This window comes from Budorcas taxicolor, chromosome 2 (assembly GCF_023091745.1).
Source record: "Budorcas taxicolor isolate Tak-1 chromosome 2, Takin1.1, whole genome shotgun sequence".
NCBI lineage: Eukaryota > Metazoa > Chordata > Mammalia > Artiodactyla > Bovidae > Budorcas > Budorcas taxicolor.
In genome coordinates, this window is record NC_068911.1 from 82,250,922 (window position 1) to 82,272,723 (window position 21,802).

At 40.2% G+C, this 21,802-nt stretch overlaps 1 protein-coding gene across 7 annotated transcripts in view; it reads right to left on the reverse strand.

Annotated features, from left to right (window-relative positions):
- The window catches only part of PKP4 (plakophilin 4), a 257,367-nt gene extending 235,868 nt beyond the window's left edge, over positions 1 to 21,499 (reverse strand). For all 7 annotated transcript variants that reach the window (XM_052653958.1, XM_052653951.1, XM_052653943.1 and 4 more), the window contains exon 1: positions 21,427 to 21,499. The gene's annotated coding sequence lies outside the window, so the exon portion shown is untranslated. The remainder of the gene's footprint in view (positions 1 to 21,426) is intronic.
- Between the last annotated feature and the right edge of the window lie 303 nt (positions 21,500 to 21,802).

Here is a 21,802-nt window from a genome sequence, read left to right on the forward strand (position 1 = left end):
TTACATGGCAGAGTTTGACTGTGGCCCTTCGGAGACTGTAAAGCAACTAGCTAGGTTGTATGGATAGGCCTTCCCCACCCACTGAGTTTCTTAGATTTGAGTAAAATAACCTCAAGACAGGATACTTGAAGCAACAAGCAATATGAACTATACCAACAAAAGACAAATCCTGATGCAGATTTCTTTTGCCTATAATCCACAGTCACCTCACTAATTTCTTTTAGGACCTAAGACTTTATTCAATAATATCTTTAGTTTGAAGTGAAGTGAGGTGAAGTTGCTCAGTTGTGTCCGACTCTTTGCGACCCCATGGACTGTACCCTACCAGGATCCTCCGTCCATGGAATTTCCAGGCAAGAATATTGGAGTGGGTTGCCATTTCCTTCTCCAGGAGATCTTCCTGACCCAGGGATTGAACCCAGATCTCCCGCATTGTAGGCGGACGCTTTACCATCTGAGCTACCAGGGAAGTCCACCATCTTTAGTTTAGCTTCTCATATTTACTTGTCAACATCACAATGTACCACTAGACCAAAGCTTCAAGTACTAAGGCCAGGAATTAAACGTGAAGCAGATAGATTTTCCTGTATTAGGCCACTTCATCAAGATAATAAATCCAAGAGTAGATCTGAGGGGGCCATCTGAATGTCTTGGTGACATGGTGAGAATGAATGATTCAGGGACCATCAACTTGATTCATCTCACTGAACATTTGAGTCATTCAAGAAAAGTGTGTATCTTGTATTTACTTTTTAGAAAAAGGTACATTTTGAATAAGCGGAACAGTTTGATTTCATTTTTTTTAAAAAGACATTTGAATGTCAAATCTGGGGCTATATCTGGATTCCTTAACACCTGTGTGTGTGTGTGTGTGTGTGTGTGTGTGTGTTTAAGCACTCTCTAAAATTTTAAAGCATAAAGCAGCAATTACTATACAAATATAAAAAAGAACTCATACAACCTAAAATCTAAATACAAACACAAAATTAATCCATGAAATGACCAGTAAGAGCTCTCAAAAAGATCAACATATCTTTTATGGCCGGGCTAATAATTTGGGGATATTAACATGGTATTTGGCTTAGGCTTCAGGTCATGACTGAGGTCTGTTTTCTTCCTCAAGACTTAAACCTGCCTTGGAGGCTGGATGACCAAAATGATGCCAGTAACACAAATTCCAAAGATGCTGCACACATGCCATTGTTTCCTGCCACCCAACTGAAGGCAAGTCTTCCAAGTAACTCTACCAGAGGAACCCAAGCAGAGGAAACCACTGGAGCAGCAAATTTGATAACACCTTAAGAAATAAAGCAGAGGTGTGGCCTACAGAAAACAATCTGGCATCCATCAAGGGAAGGACTCAATGAGATTTGGAGAGGCTCAGACAGCAAAGGCTTTTTCCACAAGAATTACCAGACTGTAGACACACACAGATACAACCCCTGAGGAAGTGCCTCCACCTTCTGATCCAGGCATGTACTTGAACCTGAGTGACGACCTCTCCAGACCTCAGGTTTTCCACCTGTAAAAGGAAGGGACTGCACATTGTGATTCCATAAACCCTAACCTTGTCAGCTGTGTTACTGTCAAACAAGTGTGATTATATCTATGGCTTAATTTTAACACAGTCATACATTTTAAAAGGAATTTATTACAAAATGCTTATAGTGATCACCTCTGGATGCAGGGAAATAAAGGTGGGTTTTACTTTCCTCTTTCATGGTTTTCTGAATTTAAAGATTTTTCTATAAAAGTAGGGATCACATTTATAATTAGCAAAACATCTATTTCAAAAGTGAATTTTCCTGTATTTAAAATAGCAGTTCTCTGATGCAAAAGTGATGCTATTTTAATTCAATTAAGCCTTCGGAGGATGAGCTCCCAATTTAAAGTGAGAAAATGGATGTTAAAATGTGACATCATAGTACATTTTGCTGCGCATGTGGATGATAACTAATAACATAAAGTTAAACCTGAAATCATACCTTTAAATTCCAGTTGAGATGTGCCCACATGTGCACCTGATGCTCAGTAATTTCCTGATCACGTCTAAAAAGATTCAGTGTTCCAGCCCTCTGAAGGGAAAGAACTGCTCTAAAGTCTTACGCTAAAGGGAAAAAAAAAATTTTTTTTTCTTTTCTTTTATTGCAATTATCCTATCTTTGGAGTGGAGAAGTAAAGAACCATTTGAAAATCTGTTGAAAGTTGTAATTCTTCTCAAAAAAAAAAAAGACTGCATTAAATCTTGATTTTGTTGATTGTTTCCAACATACAGAACTTCAAACATCTGAGTATCTATGTGCATTGTAACTGTATTGAATTGGAATTCCCCCAAATCAAACCCAAGACAAGGGCTGGAAATCAAGCAACTGACAGGAGGTGGACAAGTGAGGTAGGGAAGGAAGTACTAAGGGGTACATTAGTGAGCCAATGCTCTGAATAAATGGATCTCCTGTCTGCTGGGACCTCAGGGAGCCTGCAGATGGCAGGACCCAGGGACGTTTCAACTAAGAGGCTAAGAAGTTAGGCTACTAGTTCAGCTCCCATTGATTGATAGTTGGGGGCTACCTCCTGCATTTCTGACTTGACCCAACACTGGCGGCACAGCCTTCAGGCTACAAGTCCCAGGGGCCTGCAGCAGAAAGCTAAAAGATAATGAGCTGGTTGTGAGAGCCACGGCAAGTGGGCAGGGCACAGACAGAATATGCTGTTACCATTAAGCATAAGAAGAAAAGTGCCTTTATTTAGATTAAAATGCAAACCACAATGTCTATACTCACTGAGTGCCCATTCTGTGTCAGGCACAGTTTTATGATTTCTAGTCTATCGTCTAGTGGCAAGACAGCACGTAGATAGGTCGCTAAAAATTAAAAAGCTCTAATAAAAAGATTTAAAAAGTGGGGCCAGGAAGGGTTCTTGACACTGGGAGAGGATATACTGAGCTTCATCAAAGTGGCTGAAAAGGCATACAACCCAGGAGAAAAGAAAAAAGAGCAGAGATCTTACCCTCATGACGGCCACAACACCACCACAGTCTGCCAACTCACAATTTTCATCAGCTCATCCGAGGGGAGAAACCTCAGTATAACCTGCTAACTTGAAATTAAGGAAGGAGAGGCACCTCCAAGGAGATGGACCTGTCTACCTGGGGTGATGCTGGTGGATGCTGGCAGGGAGAAATGAGCTAGAGTTTTCAGCAAACTGATAAAGGCTGAATGAGGGACTTCCCTGGTGGTCCAGTGGCTAAGACTCTGAGCTCCCAGTGCAGGGGGCCCAGGTTTGATCCCTGGTCAGGGAGCTAGATCCCACATGCTACAACTAAGACCCAGAGCAGCCAAATAAATAAATAAAATTTAAAAAAAAAAAACAAATAAAAATAAAGGCTGAATGAGGGCAAGCAAGAGAATACAGAACTCTGCAGGGTCACAGACAGGAGGTGAACCCACAATCAGGTTCTTTTATGTGGACCTCCGCAGGTACCAACGTAAGACTCTGGCCAGAGTCCAGAGCTCACCCCCCACTAGGCGCAGGCCTGGGGAGGAGAACAGCAGCTGCCTTGGGAGAGGCACGAAATCCTACCTGGATCTTTCTCTTCTATCTCTTCTATTGAACTGCTGAGGGAAGGGCAAAAACCCTGTCTTCCATGGAACGCTGGTGAAAGCCCACTGTGGCTGGGAATTCATCAGTATAGTGCGGTCATCCTGTTCTATGAACAGTCTAACTCAAAAGCAGCTTCAGGACCCTGGTCCCACCTTCAGCCACCCTGCCAACCTATGCCCCTTATCAGCAAACACTGTGAAGCACCCAGAGCAGAGGAATCTCTTTCTCAGGGCCTTGGAGGTGAAGAAGAGAAAGTTATGGCCCAATGGGGGCTTTGACAGAAGAAAAGCTGTAAAGATGAAGACATGAGCCTGGTTATGGATGGGGCTTACTCCTCGGAAGGAAAGTTATGACCAACCTAGACAGCATATTAAAAAGCAGAGACATTACTTTGCCAATAAAGGTCCATAAAACCATAGCCAAGGCTATGGTTTTACCAGTGGTCATGTATGGATGTGAGAGTTGGACTATAAAGAAAGCTGAGTGCTGAAGAATTGATGCTTTTGAACTGTGGTATTGGAGAAGATTCTTGAGAGTCCCTTGGACTGCAAGGAGATCCAACCAGTCCATCCTATCAGTCCTGGGTGTTCATTGGAAGGACTGATGTTGAAGCTGAAACTCTAATCCTTTGGCCACCTGATGCAAAGAGCTGACTCATTTGAAAAGACCCTGATGCTGGGAAAGATTGAGGGCAGGAGGAGAAGGGGACGACAGAGGATGAGATGGTTGGATGGCATCACCAACTCAATGGACATGGATTTGGGTGGGCTCCGGGAGTTGGTGATGGACAGGAAGGCCTGGCGTGCTGCAGTTCATGGGGTCGCAAAGAGTCAGACACGACTGAGTGACTGAACTGAACTGAATGGATGGGGCCAGAAAAGTCAAAGAGCAGGATTAATAATGATCAGGGAGTAAGGCGGCTGGGTTATAAATCACTTAGCATGAAGTTTCTTCTGAATGTTACATCCATTTAGTTGCTTAGACATGCAAGTTTAATTTTTGTTTGATATAAGGGAGAAAATCCTACATGAAAAGATTCTGGATTAAATTTAGTATCAGATTTAATTTTTACAGTCAAGAACAATTAAATTGTCCGCTTGAATTTTCTGGATCACGAGAGCTATTCACACTGAAATGTCTAATGTTCTGCTCATTGTCAAAAAAAAAGCCTTCAAGTGCTGACGCGAAAAATTGTGCTTTATTTCAAACTATGCACATCACTGCAGTAACAGAAGCTCATCATACGTATGAGAGAAGACACACTGGAAGTAAGATTCATCTTTTCTTCTAGTTGATCTGACATAAGCAGTAGCTTCCAACCTAAATATCAATGAATGCCTATTTTAATATTTCTCCGATCCTATTCATAGTTACAAAATCAAGATAATTTCCTTCTTCTATTAACTGCCATTTATCGAACTAAGCATTATTTCAAAGAAACGAAGAGCTAGTCATCGAAAAATAATTCCATTTCAGAATCCATATTAAACTTAACAAAGGCATTTAAACATTTCTGACTACTGAAAGATTAAACATGGTTAAGCTATTCAGTCTCATTCTACAGCTAGTCCAAACTTAAACAAATCTTATCATATGGCTTCTTAAAGATATAGAGTGAAAATGTATTCTCCAGCTCTTCTCTCTTCCAAAAAGCTTCAAGCTCAGCACAAAACTGAAAATTAAAATGAATCCCCAAATGGTGAATGAAAACTTATCTTCAGACTGACTCCATCAGTTCTAATGTCTTTACAAGCAAACTGAGTCAGACACACAGAAGGGAGCTGCACGCTAGTTACAGCCCATTCTCTCCCTATGAGGTTCAATCACCTAGCTTCTTAAAAGCAGTGAAAAATGAGAATATAGGATAGAGTATAGATTACAGTCCATGGGGTCGCAAAGAGACAGTCATGACTTAGTGACTGAACAATGACAATAACAAATACTAAAACATAAAATGTCAAGATACATTTAAGTAACTCAAATTGTACATCAGGATATTTTTTTTTTTTTTGCTCTGAAGCTAGTTCATCGAAATTTAATAATCAGCTGAAATTTTTGTCTTAGATCAGCACAAAAAGAAAAAATAAGGAAGTGGGAGGGCTCTGCTTGGCTTTCCTGTGATTGTGAAGTAAGGTGATACTCTACACACTAAATTAATTCTATTCAGCAAGCTTTTTAACTTATTTTGCATACCCACACTTCAATCTGTTTCAGGCAGTATTTAATTTTCCAAGCAAAACTACAAATCAAAGCTGTTTAGAACAACTATTCCTTTGTTTTATTCCCAGAATTATGGACAAGCTCCTTGAAGACAGGCACTCTGTTTTATGCCTTTGCTGCCCTAACAGGTCTCAGCCTGCAGACAGAATGCAGGAGCGGGAAAGGCTCCGGCAGACCTGAAGTTCCACACTGATGAAGACAGTCGAGCCTCTCTGCAGTCAGTAAAGATGTTTCTGGCTTCGCTGAGGCTCACCTGCTACTTTAATATCACTTCTAAGACCAAATGCCCTGAATGTAGGACATAAACAAAGGGACAAGGCCTTTTGTGCACCATTTCTGTACCGTTTCCCAAGGCCCCCTTCCCATACCAGGCACTGGGCCTCTGTGTTAAATGGCTATTGACTAGAACTCCATGAATTCTACTGAAAATTTCAAAAGATAAGCCCAATAGAATTTTTTTAACCTCATGAAATTTTAAGAAAAAAATAAGACCATACATTCCTGTACATCAAATGCTTTCTATAATTCAGTAATCAAATTTTAACACTAAATAACAACTATCTTGTTTTAGTATGAAGAACTGAACCACAAACTGAACTTATAGTTTATTTTGATACTCTTTCTATTCCTGTGACTCACTAATAATTTCCTTGCTCATGAAATAAAAGTTGAATATCACCTATTTTTACAGAATTATTAGAAGGATTGTTGCTGCTGCTAAGTCGCTTCAGTCGTGTCCAACTCTGTGTGACCCCACAGATGGCAGCCCACCAGGCTCCCCCGTCCCTGGGATTTTCCAGGCAAAAACACTGGAGTGGTTTGCCATTTCCTTCTCCAATGCATGAAAGGGAAAAGTGAAAGTGAAGTCACTCAGTCGTGTCCGACTCTTAGTGACCCCATGGACTGCAGCCTACCAGGCTCCTCCATCCATGGGATTTTCCAGGCAAGAGTACTGGAGTGGGGTGTCATTGCCTTCTCCATTAGAAGGATTAGATAGATATTAATATAAATGCTTTATAAACTGTAAAGTTATGTCATACTGCTTTGGTAATTAAAAAGCATTTAATATTTTATTTATAATTGGTCCCAGCCACACTCTACACCAGCTCCCACAGAATTTTTTGCAATGACAAAAATGTTCTATATCTGCCTATTATTATAGCACTTGCCCTATGTGGCTGTTCAACACTTGAAATGTGGCTAGTGAGGATAAGAAACTGAATTTTTAATTTAAATAGTCCACATGGTCAGTGGTTATCAGACTGGACATCATGGTAGCTTCGGAAACATAATCTTTTCATTGTCAAAAAAAAAGTTCAAGAGATAAAACTTTTGTTTTCTCAGCCACAGTACTCACTCTTTTCAACATGGGACAGTACTATATAAAAACTAGAGACAACACCTTACAGAAGCAAAACCCCCACTTAATATAGCTTATTTGGTAAAGGGATCTTTAGAAACAAACCATCAAAACTTCATTTTGATGTAGCTTATTTGACAGCTGAGCTCTCCAAACCATCTAAATGGCATACACCAAAGACTGGCATGTGCTAGGTGCTTTGCAAATAACTATTAATGAAAGAAGGATATGAGAGACTGTTAATACACATCTCAGTAATCCGAAGTTAGAGTTTGACCCTGTCCACCAACATCACCAAAGGCACTACCTTGACTTTCTGAGACAGCTCTACTTGAAATGTATCACTTGAAAAGTGAGGTCTCTCAGTCCTGTCTGACTCTTTGCGACTCCATGGACTGTAGCCTACCAGGCTCCCCAGTCCACGGAATTTTCCAGGCAAGAGTACTGGAGTGGGCTGCCATTTCCTTCTCCAGGTAGACAGCAAATGTACAAGACAAGGGTTCTTCCTCAAAAACTACAGCCAATTTGGAGGAAAGAGATAAGAGACAAGTTAACCAGCAGATGTTAACAGCCCCAACAAAACAACAAAAAAATCAACAGGGGGAGTTTAGCATTAAAACCCACAGAAAAGATGACCACCAGCCAGAACAGCTGAACAAGGTCTTGGAGGACCGTAAAGATTAAAAGAGAGAGCTCAGGGAGGCAAGGAATAGTGAGTAGAAACCAGTTCTGCTGATGCAGAAGGTTCAGGAAGGAGAATAATTAAGGTTTGCTTGTGAAGGACAAGTTGGAGTCTGAACTGATCCTACAGAGTGGGGAATCACTTAAGGTTAGAGGGGAGAAGGACTACAAAGGTTATAAACAAAGTATTTCATTATTCATTCACCCAAAGCAGGCATCTGGTGCTTAAAGAATATTATGTCAGGCACATTGATAGCTGAGGGTTACAATGAGCCATGACACAGTGCTAACCTGGATAGCACTCAAAACAGCCAGGAACACAGACACAGGAAAAACTTGAACACCGGATGACACGTATTTGTAGCAGAATTACATGCACAGTGCTAAGAAGCACAGGTGGGAAGGTTTCAGTTGGAGAGAAGAGCTAGGAGGCTTCACTAAGGAGAGGATATTAAGTTAGACTCAGGAAAAGAAACTGCAGGCTCACCAGAGAAGCGCATACTAGTTACTTACAGAAAAGCCTTCAGGAAATATACCGTTTGTTGGAAAGATCATATTTCTGTGAAATTAAAGGGTGCTGGGGTCATAGTATTCAAATATAGAGAAATGATCAAATCCTTAAAAGCATAGTGTTGAAAAAGAATATAACTGGATAAGCTATGTTTTAGGACTAAGTGTAGTCATCACTTCTCAGCTTTGATTTCAGAAGACTGTGAATGTAAAAGCATTGATAAAAATTTTAGAATAAATATAAACAATACAGAACAAGATATATGATTTGATGGTATTTTAACTATGAAAAGAAACACATTTGACATTCAAGGTACAAAAGGACACTAATAAAAACAAATCAAATTATCAACTGTGATAATTTTATTTAGACCAGACACAATTTCAGTGTTTTTCTCTGGCAGAAATTGTATGCAAAAAGCTGGGAGGTTGGGGGGTAGAAATTGGGGAGAGATGGAGAATGAAAAAGCTATGCTTTAGAAAACATCTTCTCTTCTAGGGAAAGCAGCAGACTCCTTGCCTTTAAAAGCTTCAGTTATGCTTGCTGGCTTCCACCTGACAACTGAATGGATTCCAGTCACACACAAACATACTGTCTCCTTTTTAAATTCCTAGTTGGCCTGTTAGGATGATACACAATAAACTTTTGTTTTGCAAGAATGTTACCTACAATTGTTTACATCAAATATAGGTGAAATTTTGAAAGAACTTATATTAACAAATACATTTTGTAATACAGTATTGTTATTGGAAATTAAATATATTTGCTATCTAAAACAAAACAAAATATAACAAAAAAACAAACCCTGAGGTTAAGCTACAGAGTAACTTAATGAATTCAATTTTAAATCAATGATGAGGCTAATGTTTGCAGCATTATTTACAACTGCCAAGACATGGAAGCAATCTAAGTGCCCATCAACAGACGAATAGATAACAAAAATGTGGTATATATATCCAATGGACTACTACACAGCCATGAAAAATGAAATACTGCCATTTGCAGAAACATGGATGGACTTAGAGGGCATTATGCTAAGTGAAACAAGCCAGAGAAAGACACATACTGTATGATATCACGTACACATGGAATCTAAAAAATACAACAAACTAGTAGATATGAAAAGAAGCAGACTCACAGACAGAGAACAAATTAGTTCTCATTCTCTATATCCAATAGGGAAAGGGAAGAGAGGAGGAAATAAATAAAGGTAGGGGATTTTGAGGTACAAACTATTAGGTGTAAGTTACAAAGATGTACCATACAACTCAGGGAATGTAGCCAATATTTTATAATAAGTGAAAATGGAGTATAACCTTTAAAAATTATGAATCACTATATACTGTACCACATAATACCTGTATGTAGGTCAAGAAGCAACAGTTAGAACCCTGTATGGAACAGCTGATTGGTTCAGGATTGAGAAAGGAGTACGACAGGGCTGTCTGTTGTCACCCTGTTTATTTAACTTATATACTGAGCACATCATGAGAAATGCTAGGCTAGATGAGTTATAAGCTGAAATTAAGATAGGTGGGGGAAACATCAACAGCATCAGATATGCAGATGATACCACTCTAATGGCAGAAAGTGAAGAGGAATTAAAGCACCTCTTGATGAGAGTGAAGGAAGAGAATGAAAAAACTGGCTCAAAAATCAATATTAAAAAAACTAAGATCATGACATATGGCCCCTTTACTTCATGGCAAACAGTGGGGGAAAAGTGGGAGCAATGACAGATTTCCTCTTCTTGGGTTCTAAAATCACTGCAGATGGTGACTGCTGCCATGAAATCAGAAGATGACTGCTTCCTGGCAGGGAAGCTATGACAAACCTGGACAGCGTGTTGAAAAGCAGAAACATTACTCTGTCGACAAAGGTCCATACAGTCAAGGCTATGGTCTTCCCAGTGGTCCCATGTGGTTATCAGAGCTGGACTGTAAAGAAGGCAGAGCACAAAAGAACTGATGCCTTGGAACTGTGGCGCTGAGACTCCCTGGGACAGCAAGGAGATCAAACCAGTCAAACTTGAAAAAAAATCAATCCTGAATATTCTTGGAAGGACTGACACTGAAGCTGAATTTTGGTCACCTAGTCTGGTCTCCTAATTTTGGTCACCTGATACGAAGAGCCAACTCACTGGAAAAGTCTATGATGGTGGGAAAGATTGAGGGCAGAAGAAGAGGGCGTCCAAGAATGAGATAGCTGGATGGCATCACTGATGAAACGGACGTGAACTTGGGCAAACTCCAGGAGATGGTGAGGGACAGGGAGGCCTGGCATGCTGCAGTCCTTAGGGTCGCAAAGAGTTGGACACAACTGGGCAGCTAAACAACAAATATATTGTACACCTGTAACTTACATAACATTGTCCATCAACTATACTTTAGTAAAATAATAAAATAAAATCAATGATGAGGCTTTGCTAAAAACAAGGTAAACTCATAGAAGGCAGTACTTGTGGGGGGAAGAAAAAAAGATGAAAGACTTGACTTTACAGGCAAGTTTTTGTAATTTACCAAAGCTATAAATCTAACTTTTAAATTACTGAGGTCACATGTAATTCAGTGTATAATTGTAGAAAGGAAGCTTTAAAAATTATAATTTAACCCGGTAACTGCATTCCTGGACATCTCTCCCAGAGAAATATAAACTTATGAAAACATGAAAACCTGTACAGATAGTTCTAGCAGCTCTGTAAATTAAAAAATAAATTCAGATGTCCTTCAAAGTGTGAGTGGTTAAACTCTAGTACATTCTTATTATAGAATACTACACAGCAACAGAACAGGAGAGAACACTGATACGTGTTAACAACCTGCTTGAATTTCTAAAATATTATGCTGAGTAGAATCAAAAAACTCTCAAGGTACATGCTGCATGATTTCATTTATGTAATATTCTTAAAATGATGAAATTATTGAAATTACACAACTAATATATTTCTATAATACATAGAAAGAGGACAATTAGTGGTTCCTAGGAATTAAGGAGGGGATGAGGTGGAAGAGAAGTGGAAGTGTGATTTCAAAAGGGCCACATAAGGGTCCCTGGGAGTGATGGAAATGTTCCCTATCTTGACTGCACTGGTGTCAAGATACAGGATGCAATACTGTACTATAGCTCTGCAAGATGTTACCATTAGGGGAAATGTGCAATGGGTACACAGGATGTGTGTATTGTTCCTTATAAGTGCCTGTGAGTTCATAATCAGATCACAATTACACATTTAAGTTTTAAATTATAACTTATTCAAATTTATCACAGTGATTACTTGAGGTTAGGGAAGGAACCACCAAAATGTTTAAGAGTATTTCTAATTACACTGCCAACACCAAATAAAGATTTGCTATACCCACTAGGTCACAACAAGCTGTGAAATTCCCTGTTTTGTTTTTTTTTTCCTGATTATTAATGTGTATTTAATTTTACAGTTTTAATTATACTTGTATTATTTTAGTAACTTTTTCCTTTGAAAGACTCCATGTGCTTAGAAATGCATCTACTTTTCTTTTTTACTTCAATTCATCAACTGAATATACAAAAGATATTACTAATTCACAAAAGGCAAGGACACAGAAAGTTTGCTCAACATCATACAGCCAAAGCCTGACCTAGCTGGAGTTGGTGCTCTGTAGCTACATATTAATGGCCTGAGAAGGAGAGTAGTATAATATGTAAACTCATCTCACCACAGTTATAAACCATGCAACAATGAATATGAACCAGTCTGTTTAAAAGTTTCTAATGTTTTTAGCAAGTAATTTGATATAAAGAATTATTTATCTAGCAAGTTGCATTATAATGGTAATTGTTTAGATAAAGCAGAATGCATCTTTCCATTGAAACATGAACAATAAGTAGTTTTGAGCATCTAAGACCAAAACAATTTCATAAAAGTAGTAAACAAAAGTAAGTTCAGTTCAGTCACTCAGTCATGTCCGACTCTTTACGACCCCATGAACCCCAGCACACCAGGCCTCTCTGTCCATCACCAACTCCCGGAATTCACCCGAACCCATGTCCATCGAGTCGATGATGCCATCCAACCATCTCATCCTCTGTCGTCCCCTTCTCCTCCTGCCCTCAATCTTTCCCAGCATCATGGTCTTTTCAAATGAGTCATCTCTTCGCATCAGGTGGCCAAAGTAAAGAGGGCTGCTAACAGATTTATCCAAGAGTAGTAGGTAAGGGTATGCCAAGGCTGGAATTAAAAACCCATTAATTCTATTGAGATATCTAGAAAGATTGGAAGTCAAGATTAATTCATGCAAAAACACAGAGTCTCTGCCCTCAAGTAGCTCAGGGAAGCAGAAGAACCAAAGGAACTTGGAACTGATATTCTTCGGTGTTGCTTCTATGGAAAAGTGTATTCAGAGTTCTGATGAAGTAACTCATAGAGAATATTTTGGAAGATTGATACCTGCCAATACACTATCCAGAGATATCAAACTGACATATTTTTCCTGTATGGACAGTCTGAGTTAGACACTTAACAATTGAGTTGCTTACTGCAGGTCTCAAAACAACAGTTCTTTTGAAAGTCCAATTGCATTTTCCGATTCCTTTTGTGGTGCTTTTTTAAAAACTGACTTTTCTGCTTATTCAGTCATTGACAAATTGACAATAAGTGGGAAATTCCCATCACTGCATCAGTCTGAGATTCAAGGTATGATTCAATGAGACCATTTATTCTAGCAGATGTCACAAGAGATTTTCAAAACATTCTGCTAGTTATTCATAACAAAAGGGAGTATTTTCAATAACAGATAATAAGTTTGAACTTATAAAGGCACACAAATTGCCTAAAGAATAAAAAAAAAACACAATAAACCAAAGTAATGCAATATGAAGATAAGAACTTACCTAAAATGGTTGTTCTTAAAGCATAAATTATATTTCTGCATATATAATGAATTTTCATTGATTAAAATCTTTTCTGAAATCACTATTTTATTATTGGTAGGGAGCACTTTTTCAAATGCAAGTTTTTTTTCCAAAGAAAGCCACTGACAGTGCTTAATGCAGCTGTCTATCTAGACTCTGGTAATGTATCACATAACACACACCTAAAAAGTAGGTTTAGCTAAAACCTAGTTAATACAAAGTCATTTTACAGCTCATCCTTAACACTTACAGAACAATTTTGCATGTTTATTTATATACCAAAGTTTTCTAGGACAATTTTTTCCAGTTCATTATGTCTTATCTTTCCCAACTAGATTGTGAAATTAATCACTGCTTCCTCAAAGATGCAGACTCTGAATACTGAATCCAACACAGATGACAAAACTCCCCAGGAAAAATCACTTTTTGGCCATGAGATCTAGCACTGAGTTCGATACAGAGCAGGGGACAGATAAATCTTAACGGAATGGAACCAAAATGAATCATGTATCTTTTTAAAATAAGAGGTATATAACACAGAACATGGCTCGTCACACACAGTAGACCTTCGGCAAATACCTGAACTGCTGCTTGTATTCAGTCCCCTCACATGGACTTCTGGTGGTACTCAGGACAAGAAGTAACTTCTCAATAGTTCAGCCTGTTTCCCATTCAATCGAAGATGCAAAGTATCAGACAAAATGATGAACTTCACCGCAAAGTGGTTATTACTAGTTTTCACATTGAATGTTTATAATTCTCTTGAAGGTATAGAAACTTACGAGTGGGTTCAAGTGTGTACTTTGATCACAATGAGAATTCAATCAATATTGCATTATTAGCAATATAATTGATTCTCTTTTTTGAAAATAATGTACTTATTGTATTAGCAAAGGAAAACAGCCAATCTCAATAAATTTTTAAAAACTGTATATGAGTGTATACATATGTAAGTTCTATAGAAATTTCCCCCCTTTGTGGGAGAGAGCAGGATTCATATCAAAATCTCTTCACTTGATTTTTTAATTGCTCTTTACAAAAACAACACATATCCCAGAGCATAAATTTAAGTAAAATATCATCCTGTTGAACTACACTACAACTTCTAAACACTGGTTGGTTATGTGCTAAAAATTACAATTAAATGAAAGTACCTATATTCTATGATGAGAGGTAGATGAATGAGCTTCATTCATGGAAAAGCAACAGTTTATCCAGAGGAACAACTCTCAGTTGTTTAATTTCTTTGAAGACAAATCAAACCTCTGAGGATAAATAAGACCAAAACAAATGATAAGTGAGTCTTTATCATTTTAACAAGACCAATTCCATCTAACCACCACTTAAATTCTCTTCTGTTTCTATCCAGCTTCCAGAAAATTTAGTCTCAACAACAGGTTAAGCGTCAAATGTGTACAGCAGACTGGCTGTTTGTTAACAAATGAGTCCAAGAAGGTAGCCACTAACTCAGCCATTATGGGGACAAATGTTTGTCTGGCTGCAACATTTATATTTGTAGGAGTTGAGCATTTCAGATGTATAACTTCAGTCTTCTCCCCTTATCCCAGAGGGTAAATTGTAATAAATTCTCGAGAAGACAGTACATTCTTGCCAAGGAAAAAAATGCAACAGAATGAGAATGCTTGCTGTGCTAAAGTGAAATATAAGTACCAGAAGGGCTCTAGAGAGCATCTGGTCCAACATCTTCATTTTATAAGATGAGAAAACCAGAGCCCAGAGGAGTTAAATGACTTGCTCATGGGACACATACCAGCTTAGTAACATGGCCAGGTCTAGGACTAGAGACTATTAAATTACTGTCTGTTGGTTTACATCAAGTATCTTCCAAACTTTTCTTCTAGTCTTTCTTGCTTTTGTAGTTTCCTGCCAATTTCAAGTGTGAATTTCAGACAGAAAAGGCAGAAAAGAGTTTATTTACAAGGTGCATTTTAGTTCATAAAAGATTACACTAGCATTTTCTTCATACGTTGACTAGCAAAGACGCTGTACATAATGACCACAGTTAGAATTACAAATACCATAGTAGTATACACATTTAAAAGGTATGCTTTACATTTTCAAGAGCATTATAGTATCAGTTTTTACCTTTTAAACATAACAGTTTATTAAGCTGTTTACCCAAACCTCCTACACATGATGGTTAGTGGTGTCTACATGCCTCAAGTACTGCATGCCTAAGGAAGGTCCAACTTCCCTATTTTAAAAATACCCTTGGTTTACTGATTTTGATCAATTCTCTTCTTTAAAGGCAATATCTTGCAAACCATCCAGTTCACAATATTTTTTGTTTGGTAGTTTTCTTTCCTGAAATATCCTGTTCAGATCCATAATCATATTGACTAAGATCACAGAAAACAAGCCAATAATTTGCCTGGGACACAGCAGATGCTACAGAAAGCATCATTAAGTATCACGACATAAGAATAAAAATGTTGATGTATTAAAGCCGGCCCTAAGCCAGGCCTTGTTTTAAGTGCTCTACATATATTAGCCCATTCAGTCCTCAGAACAACCATATGAGGTGGATAGTTTTGTCATTCTGTTTTACAGATGAGCAGAACAAGCTCCAGAGAGGTTAGATAATTTACCAAATTAGACACCTTGCAAACAGAAGAGCCAGAATTGAACTATGACACTCTGGCTGCTAATTACGATACCTCACTGCCTTATAAGGATACTTTTCAAGGGCTTTTACTCAGTGTGTGGGTGAAATCCCAAAGGCTTTCCCTGGCCTAAACTACATTGGTTCACCTTGAACTAGAGTGGGGGTAAATAGGTACCTTAAAAACATTATATGGTCTATTTCCTACCACCTCACTTTCCAAAATTAAACTGTTAAAGAAAACAAAGTTATTTAAGATGAACACGAAGGAGAATCAAGAGTCTCAAAAGAGAACCCAAATCTCCTGTTGTTATGATTTAGGATAGAACAGAAAACAGGACTGATTATATACAGGAATGCTTCTGAAACCATTTTGTTTTCTTAAAAAAAAACCAAAAAACCCTGAGAACTCTGGGAACCTTGAGTTGAAATATATCTTAGATCAATGCAATCCAAACCCTGTACCTTTAAAAGTAGGAAGCTGTAACCCAAATACTAAATGGTTTGTCAAGGTTATATGGTTTAATCGCAGATCTTCTAATTCCTAGCTTAGGGTGCTTTTCACCTCCTTTTCATGTTTGCAATTAAAGACAGAGCTTATAGTGGACCAGAATTTCAGATACCACCTATCCAGTGTTTTAAAAGTCTATTTGTAATGGGCTGTGCGTGCCCATAAAACACTGTATTCAAAGTTCTAGGCCAGCCCCCAAAGCCTGCACAGTATGCTGATAGTCCACCTTCAACCTCACATTTTACCTTTTTTATTCATATATAATATCATTTTTATGACAAAAATGCACATCTGCTCTAAATTCAACCTACAACACTAGGCGCCAATTTCTACATTCTATATAAGTAGCTCTTGAAAGGGGGCTTTTTCTGGCTCTCCAAGCAGGCAGATGCATTGGTGGTGGTGGTGGTATGTGTGTTGTGGGGAGAAAGGACAGGGAGGCAGATTAGGGAAGAGCAGAATAAACATCCTTGTATATCTGTAACTCACTAAACTCATATTGAATAAAGCAACAATTATAGAAGTTAAACATGCCTTGCTTGTTGATGAAAACAGGGTTACTGATTCCTCTGATCCTTTCCCTCTCCACACTTAATTTGTGAGTTCTGGACTCTGTGAGGGCTATATGATATACTCTCCTTCAGAGAATGGCATCTAACCAATCCTCAGGCATTATTCGCTTCATGAAAAATGCTTCACCACGACATGACCTAAAATAATTCAAATACTTCCATATTTTAATTTATATATTTTATAGTATTAAAGATTTAGTATAATTTCTAATGATATTTTATCACTTGCAATGAATCACTACATCACTGTATATGAGTCATAATAAACTATAATATTATTAAGACTGAATAATGAAATGATTATCAGTATAGCCAACACTTACTGGTATATCAAATAAAAGTAAATCTAAATTATATATTAAAAATAAAACCTCAGATCAATGACAAATGGAATGTCTGCAGCATTCTAAATTTAAACAAAGAGCACCATCATGTAATGTCCCCAATTTAGTTTTCGCAACATAGCCTCCAAAAGATGAACATAATTCCACTGAATTATTGAAGTGACAGAGGGAGCAACTTTTGAATGACATATATACAACTTCTCAACTGCAACCAGCAAGCACATGAATCATTGCTGTTTGTGACTCAAGGCCTGATCCCCTTACCCTAAGAGAAACTTGTTATTTTCCACTGCTGGGCATCAAACTGATTTGCTAACTGTTATAATCACTTATTGGCAGTATCCCAAGTCTTATACCCAGGTATACTTAAAGTTTTACTTTGTCTTATCTCTCTGTTTGCAGCTATTTGTAGTTACAGTTTGGGCATGAAATAGTTACTGGATACTGCCAACATATCCAGTTCATTGGTGTTATGAATTAGATTTTTTTTCCCTCTTCATTGCAGGAAAGGCACTACAAAACCATTTAACACATTGAGGAAGTAATTATCTCCCAGTACACTGAAGGTGTGAAGGTAACTTCCCAAAGTGACATACAATTCCAAGAACCCTTGAATAACCTCTACTTTATCTTTCACTTAAAAAGGAAGCAATAATATCCATTTTAGCATGAAGCAAATTAGGGACATCCCTCTTGACTAAAAAAAAAAAAAAGAAAGCTTATGGAGCAATCTCAAAATACCTTAATATTTCAAAGCTATAAGGTGAAGCACTAGATGTAACTGGTTGGCACCATCCAGGGTATGGAAATTCTCTATTTAAATCAACCCCTGGTCAACAACAAGGAAATAACTCAGTTTGAAAATTGACAATAATAACAATTAAGCAAATTTAAGAGCTTTAAACTAAAATCCCTTTCCCAATTTGTATAGAAAGGAAAGAAAATTGTAACTCTGACTTAATATAGACAATCCAAATACTCAAGGTTATAAAATTGCTAAAGTTCCTGTTGAATTGAGTTTGGTAGTAATTTCCTGAAATTCAAATGATGTCAGAACCACTGATAGAATTAGTTTATTCAGCTTGTAAATGCAGCAGTAGCCTTTTCCCCCCTCCTGGATGAATGCCAGCTGCTCCTTTCTGCTTACCTTCTCTTACATGTGCTTTCCATCACTACCTTGGTCCTCTATTTCCTTCCAAAAACAACATGGGTAAGAATTAAGATAACTGAACATTTGTCCCCCAATTTAGAATTGTCTATATAACATATAAGACATGAAATACAGCACTTTCTCTTATATAATAGTGGGAGTTGGGGAGGGAATGATTGAAATAGTTTATTTTATTGTGAACGATAACCAATTTTAAAACTTCTTCTCTTCAAATATCAGTAACACTTAGACGATAATTCTAACTGAAAGCCTACCTTGAAGCATGTAAAACTATTTGTACAGCCAATCATATATATCAATGTATATAAACATTTTCTATATGCCTGAATGGGCTATTTCAACTTCTAATGCAGTAGAGAAACTAAATGTGCTTTTACTTTCTAATATTCATATCACAGCAAATATGCACGTGTTAAACTCTGCTGTGAGGAGTGTGTTACATAATAAGTTTCCTGTTCACATCTCCAAACACTTCTCGATATCCAACACAGTGTTATTAATTCTAATTTAGAGCTAACCCTCTAAATTAGAAGGCACACTTACTATGAACATACCTGGAAAACAGTGTAGCAGCCAAAAGACACAACTTTATCCATCACAAAGTTTTTTTCTTTTCTCTTCTTCCTTTCCCGTTGGGTTCTTAACCAAATAAAAGGCTCTCATTTTATACTTTTCAATGCCCTTGATCCCGACACAGAAGGCGTTAGTAGACAGCTGGACAATCAACTATGTTCCTGAATCTGATACAAAGTAGCCAAGCATGGAGAGGCTTATAGTAAATTCAACCTCCAAAGCAAACTGTGTCAAATAAAAGCACACACAGTATACTTTTCCAAATCCAGAAATACTTATTTTGGACATCAACTGTTCTCACGTTGATGAGAATGAGAGAATGATACCATTTTCCGTAACTGTTTCACTGGTACGAGAAAGGAAATTAAGTACTTTCTACAGCAATACACTACATTCAAAAAGAGAAGTGATCTTCTACTTTACCTTTTAAAATAACACAATCTAAGTCCTGTTCTAGCAAAGCAACTTCTGTCAAAAATTTGCTTTTTGCATTAAGGAAAATAAATTTTGACCAAAACTATATACTAATTAATCATTTTGGATTTTACACATAAATAACCACCATTCTTTAAAAGTCGGAGACCTGTATTTTTATTTTACGTTCAAACTCGGTGCCAAAAATAGAGAAAGAACTGCGACCTCAACTAATAAATTACATCTTGAAATGTACATCATCTGTAGTACCCCATTACTTCCAATGGTAACCGACACGACCCGAATTAAACTGTACCAGACAGTCCTATCTGTCCCATCGCTGACCAAACACTGCTTCTCTGTTTCTATTCATTATGGATTGTAAGAGGTCTAAACACAGCCCAGTATGCGAGAAAATAATTACAATTTTCGAGAAGACAAATACAATTTTTATGACAGTACAGTGATGCATTCAAGTTATCTCCTGAAGAACATCCCCGTCCATGAGCATTAACAGACATTTTTTGATAGAGCCAAAATACGTTGGCTGCAAGCTCATTACTCAAAGAACCTTAGGCACCCTTTCCTGCAGATCAAAAAAAAAACCTCGTAAAATCCAGGCACTATTTAAACCTTGTAAACCAAAGTTGCCAAGAACCTTGTGCAGTTATCAATAACCTTGGCTATACCGCCATCGGCACGAAATTCACGGTCCTGGAGACCAATGCAGCAAAATACCAGACGAAAAGACTAGCTGAAGCCCGACAGAACTGCCGCGCTTCCCCTCCGCCGCCCTCTGCCGCATGGAGAAAAGCCAGGGGAGGAGAGGAGTGGAGAGAGGCTCACCAGCTCCGAAGATGCTCCGGTGACCTCTGACTGCTCAGCGAGAGCTGGGCTGGGGAAGGCTCTAGTTCTGCCGCGGCGGGCCGCGTGGACTATGCTCCCGGTGCATTCCTCGCATTCCTGCCCAATCTGTCGCCAGCCGAAGAGCGTGCGTGTCCCCCCCGGACACACACACCTGCTTACTGCTGCGCCCCGCGCGGCCACGGCCGCCGCGGCGCCTCTACTGCCCGCTCTCGCTGTTTGTCGCACTCAGCCAACACGCAGCCAAATTTCGGCCCAACCGCTCAGCCCCTCGCTTCCCGGGTAGAGGGGGAAAGAGAGAAGGGTGGGCAGCGCCAGCGGCGGGCAGGGACACTCTATCCGCCTGGGGGTGCCGCAGCTCCTCTTCAACTCCTGGCAGGGAGAGAAGGAAGCGGCCGCGCAAGAGGGCAGCCGGGGAAGCTTGCGGCTAGAGAACCGGGAGGGGTGGAGCGTGAGCATACGCGGCGAGGAGAGAGGGGCGCACTGGACAGGGTGGGTGGGCAGGACCAGCTAGAAGCGCGGGACTCCGGGCGAACGCAAGACAGCACTGGCAGAAGGGACGTGGGAGGAAGGGGGGGCGGGGCAAGGTGCAGGAGTTGGGGCTGGAGAGAAGGACGGGCCGCCCCGAGGGTTCGGGAAGGCCGGCGCCCAGGGGTGTTGGGGGCGCGAGGCGGCGTACCAGGGGGGCGGGAGAGGGGAAGCCTCCCGGCAGATGTCCAGGAAGGCTCGGCGTGGCGCTCAAGTTTGGGGCTGCGGGCCCTAGATCCAAAAAGGCCAATGCGGGGTGGGGTCGTGCGCTGCGTGTAGGGGAGACCAGGGGAAGAGTAATCGCCGGGAAAAGCAAATGGAGGGTGAAACTTGTGCGCCTACCGGGGGGAGGGGAGCAGGCAGGCGAGTGCGGGCAGGAACACGAGGCGGGGCAGGAAAGCCGAGGCGGCCGCGAGGCGGTGGGGACGGAGTAACGGGAGGGAGGCGCCCGTCCCCGTCCCTCCCCGCGCCCCTCGCAGGCAAGTCTCATCTCCGGCCCGAGGGGGCGAGGGCCGGGGGTCTTGTGAGCCGGAGTCTCCGCGCCTTCCCGCAAGCCCGCACACTTACTTTCCAGGTTAGGCAGCAGCCGCCGTCGCTCCGGGGATCAGGAACATCGGCGCGGTGGGGTCGCCGCTGCGGCACTCGAAAAAATTAAAAAAGTGCCGCGGCCGAGCGGCTGCCCGCCCCTCCCTCCCCCACCCGCCCCCTACCCCGAAGCGGCTCTCCCACCACCCCTGGCGGCGGCGGTGGCCAACTTGCCCCGCTACCCCTTGCCCATGGTGCCGCCTCCGCGGCCGGCGTCGACGCGGACTCAGCCCCGCAGCCCCCTCTACTGCCCAGAGGCCGCCGCCGCCCGCCCAGCACTCAGCCCGCCTGCCCAGCCAGCACCAGGCTCCCGGGAACGTCAGCACGCCGCCGTCTCCGGACCTGCTCCCTGCCTACC